General features: G+C 41.5%; 1 non-coding gene across 1 annotated transcript; it reads left to right on the forward strand.

Annotated features, from left to right (window-relative positions):
* The first annotated feature begins 3,510 nt into the window (after nt 1-3,510).
* On the forward strand, nt 3,511-3,618 carry LOC127739894 (small nucleolar RNA R71). The gene has a single exon (XR_008000636.1). It is a non-coding gene; the product is annotated as a small nucleolar RNA R71 (small nucleolar RNA).
* The last annotated feature ends 1,235 nt before the right edge of the window (nt 3,619-4,853 follow it).

Below are 4,853 nucleotides of genomic sequence, written 5' to 3' on the forward strand. Positions count from 1 at the left end.
ACTATTATATATTGCTGGAAAGCTCTGGATGTCTACTTTCCAACGCCGTTGAGAGCGCGCCAATTGGAGTTCTGTAGCTCCAGAAAATCCATTTCGAGTGCAGGGAGGTCAGATTCCAACAGCATCAGCAGTCCTTTTGTCAGCCTTCTTCAGAGTTTTGCTCAAATCCCTCAATTTCAGCTAGAATTTACCTGAAATCACAGAAAAACACACGAAATCATAGTAAAGTCCAGAAATGTGAATTTAACATAAAAACTAATGAAAACATCCCTAAAAGTAGCTTGAACTTACTAAAAACTATCTAAAAACAATGCCAAAAAGCGTATAAATTATCCGCTCATCAGCTTGCCTTTGGAGTCTCTCTTCCATTGGGCTCCTTCGACACAGATGTCCATGAGGACTTGGTCTAACCTTTGATCAAAGTTGACTCTTCTAGTGAAAGGATGAGAATCCCCTCTCATTATCGGTAAGTTGAATGCCAATCTTACAGTTTCTAGACTGAAATACAAGTATATCCCCCGAACCATTGTGAGCCAATTCTTTGGGCTCGGGTTCATACATTGATCATGGTTCTTAGTGATCCATGCATTAGCATAGAACTCTTGAACCATTAAGATTCTGACTTGTTGGATGGGGTTGGTGATAGCTTCCCAACCTCTTCTCCGAACCTCACGTCGGATTTCCGGATATTCACTCTTTTTGAGCATAAAAGGGACCTCAGGGATCACCTTTTTCTTGGCCACAACTTCATAATAGTGGTCTTGATGGACCTTTGAGATAAATCTCTCCATCTCTCATGACTCAGAGGTGGAAGCAACTGCCTTTCCTTTCCTCTTTCTAGAGGTTTTTTCGGCCTTAGGTGCCATTAATGGTTATGAAAAAATAAAAAGCAAAGTTTTTTCCACAACAAACTTAAAAGGTTTACTCATCCTCGAATAAAAGAAGAAAGATGGGAGTAGAAGAAGAAGAAATGGAGGAGAGGGAAGTGTATTAGTTGTTTGGCCAAGGGGGAAAGAAGTGTATGTGATGTGTGAAATTGCGGGTGGTAAGGAGGTGTATTTATAGGGTAAGGGGGAGGGAATCCATGTGAGAATGGATGGGTTTGGGGGGGAAATGGTTTGAATTTGAATGGTGAGGTAGGTGGGGTTTTATGAGGGTTTCTTAGGGAAAAGTGGATGGATGTGAGTGGTGGAGAAATTATGGGGAAGAGGGTAGGATTTGATAGGTGAATGGTATTTGGGGAAGAGTGTTATGGAAAGGTGTGAAAAGGAGAGAGAGTGAGTTGGGGTAGGTGGGGATCTTGTGGGGTCCACAGATCTTGAGATGTCAAGGATTTCTCATCCCTGCACCTTTCTAGCGTTTAAACGCCCTTTGTGTGCCATTTCTGGTGTTAAATGCCAGGTTGATACTCCTTTCTAGCGTTAAACGCCAGTTTGGCTGCCATTTCTGGCGTTTAATGCCCAAAATGCTGCCAAACTGGGTGTTAAACACCCATTCTGCTACCCTTACTGGCGTTTAACGCCAGCCAGACACCAGACACCCTTTTCTAGCGTTAAATGCCAGTCTGTCTACTCATTCTGGTGTTTAACATCCAGAATGCTACCATTTTGGGTGTTAAACGCCCATTTTGCTATCCTTACTGGCGTTTAAACGCCAGTAAGCTCGTCCTTCAAGGTGTGCTATTTTTTATGCTATTTTTGATTTCGCTTTAATTCTGCAGCTGTTTTTGTGACTCCACATGATCATCAACCTAAAGAAAACATAGACTAACACTGGAAAATAAAAAAGTAATTAACATAGATAAATAAAATTGGGTTGCCTCCCAATAAGCGCTTCTTTAATGTCAATAGCTTGACAGGAAGCTCTTACAGAGCTTTACATATGCTCAGAGCATGATTGTGGCCTCCCAACAGCAAACTTATAGTTTGAATGTGGGGGCTCTGCTTAACTCTATATGGAGAGAATTGGATGAAGCTTTTCATGCTTCTTCTCCATGTTTACAGAAGAAGATCCTTGAGCCTTAAACACAAGGTAGTCCTCATTTAATTGAGAGACTAACTCTCCTCTGTCTACATCAATTACAGCCTTTGCTGTGGCTAGGAAGGGACTTCCAAGGATGATGGATTCATCCTCCTCCTTCCCAGTGTCTAGGATTATGAAGTCAGCAGGGATGTAGAGGCCTTTAACCTTCACTAAGACATCTCCTCAAGTCCATAAGCCTTTTTCATTGATTTGTCTGCCATCTCTAGTGAGATTCTTGCAGCATGTACCTCAAAGATTCCTAGTTTCTCCATTACAGAGAGTGGCATGAGGTTTATACCTGATTCCAGGTCACACAGAGCCTTCTCAAAGGTCATGGTGCCTATAGTACAAGGTATTAAGAACCTTCCGGGATCTAGTTTCTTTTGATGTATTTTCAGCTGAACCAAGGCATTCAGTTCATTGATGAGCAATGGAGGTTCATCCTCCCAAGTCTCATTACTAAATAACTTGGCATTCAGCTTCATGATTGCTCCTAGATACCAAGTAACTTGCTCTTCAACAAGATCTTTATCTTCTTCAGAGGAAGAATACTCATCAGAGCTCATGAATGGTAATAGGAAGTTTAGTGGAATCTCTATGGTCTTTATAGGAGCCTCAGATTCCTTTGGTTCCTCATTAGGGACCCCTTAGTGGTCAGTGGACGTCCAAAAACGTCTTCCTCATTGGAAATCACTGCCTCTTCCTCCTCTATAGGTTCGGCCATTTTAGTTATATTGATGGCCTTGTACGCTCTCTTTGGATTCTCTTCTGTATTGCTTGGGAGAGTTCTAGGAGGAGTTCCAGTAACTCTTTTACTCGCTGACCCACTTGTGCCTCCAAATTTTTGATGGAAGACCTTGTTTCAGTCATAAAACTGAGAGTGGCCTTAGATAGATCAGAGACTATGTTTGCTAAGCTAGAGGGGTTCTGCTCAGAATTCTCTGTCGTTGCTGAGAAGATGATGGAAAAGGCTTGCTATTGCCAAACCTATTTCTCCCACCATTATTATTATTGAAGCCTTGTTGAGGCTTCTGTTGATCCTTCCATGAGAAATTTGGATGATTCCTCCATGAAAGATTATAGGTGTTTCCATAGGGTTCTCCCATGTAATTCACATCTTCCATTGCAGGATTCTCAGGGTCATAAGCTTCTCCTTCAGAGGAGGCTTCTTTAGTACTGCCGGATGCAGCTTGCAATCCAGTCAGATTCTGAGAAATTATATTGACTTGCTGAGTCAATATTTTGTTCTGAGCTAATATGGGATTCAGAGTATCTATCTCAAGAACTCCTTTCTTCTGAGTCATCCCATTATTCACAGGATTTCTTTCAGAAGTGTACATGAACTGATTATTTGCAACCATCTCAATGAGTTCATGGGCTTCTGTAGGTGTTTTCAGATGAAGGGATCCACCAGCAGAATGGTCCAAATGACATCTTGGACAATTCAGACAGACCATAATAAAATATACATATGATGCTCCATTCTGGAAGCATGTCAGAAGGACACTTTTTGGTTAATTGCTTGTATCTTTCCCAAGCTTCATAGAGAGATTCACCTTCCTTCTGTTTGAAGGTTTGGACTTCTACTCTAAGATTGCTCATCTTTTGAGGTGGAAAGAATTTGGTCAAGAAAGCACTGACCAACTTGTCCCAAGAGTTCAGGCTTTCTCTAGGTTGTGAGTCCAACCATATCCTAGCTTTGTCTCTTACAGAAAAGGGGAAAAGCATAAGTCTGTAGACCTCGGGATCAACCCCATTGGTCTTAACAGTATCACAGATATGCAAGAATTCAGCTAAGAATTGATGAGGATCTTCCAATGGAAGTCCATGAAACTTGCAATTCTGCTGCATTAGAGAAACTAATTTAGGCTTAAGCTCAAAGTTGTTTGCTCCAATGGCAGGAATTGAGATGCTTCTTCCATAGAAGTTGGAAGTTGGTGCAGTGTAGTCACCAAGCATCTTCCTTGCATCTCTGGCATAGTTGTTGGGTTCGGGTGCCATCTCTACTTTTTTTTTTGAAATTTTCTGTAAGGTCCTCTTCGGAGCGTTGTGCTTTAGCTTCTCTTAGCTTCCTCTTCAGAGTCCTTTCAAGTTCAGGATCAGCTTCAACAAGAATGTTTTTATCCCTGTTTCTGCTCATATGAAAAAGAAGAAAACAAAGGGAGTAGTAGAATCCTCTATGTCACAGTATAGAGATTTCTTGAGGTGTTGATAGGCAAAATTGTGACTCATACTTTTCACAACTCGAATAATTCCTGGTAATGGCTCCGAAAGCTTGGTGCACAATACCATGGTTCACACACATTCTTCACAACTTCGCACAACTAACCAGCAAGTGCACTGGGTCGTCCAAGTAATAAACCTTACGTGAGTAAGTGTCGATCCCACGGAGATTGTTGGTATGAAGCAAGCTATGGTCATCTTGTAAATCTCAGTCAGGCAGATTCTAATGGTTATAATGGTTTTCGAATATAAAGATAAATAAAGCATAAAATAAAGATAGAGATACTTATGTAATTCATTGGTGAAAATTTCAGATAAGCGCATGAAGATACTGTGTTCCTTTTGAATCTTTGCTTTCCTACTGCTTTCATCCAATCATTCTTACTCCTTTCCATGGCAACACATATGTTGGGGGATCACCGTTGTCAATAGCTACCGTCCATCCTCTCAGTGAAAATGGTCCAGGTGCGCTATCACCGCACGACTAATCATTTGTCGGTTCCCGATCATGCAGGAATAGGATTTACTATCCTTTTGCATCTGTCACCACGCCCTACAGTCGCGAGTTTGAAGCTCGTCACAGTCATTCAATCCCTGAATCCTACTCA

Source organism: Arachis duranensis, chromosome 6 (genome assembly GCF_000817695.3).
Source record: "Arachis duranensis cultivar V14167 chromosome 6, aradu.V14167.gnm2.J7QH, whole genome shotgun sequence".
NCBI lineage: Eukaryota > Viridiplantae > Streptophyta > Magnoliopsida > Fabales > Fabaceae > Arachis > Arachis duranensis.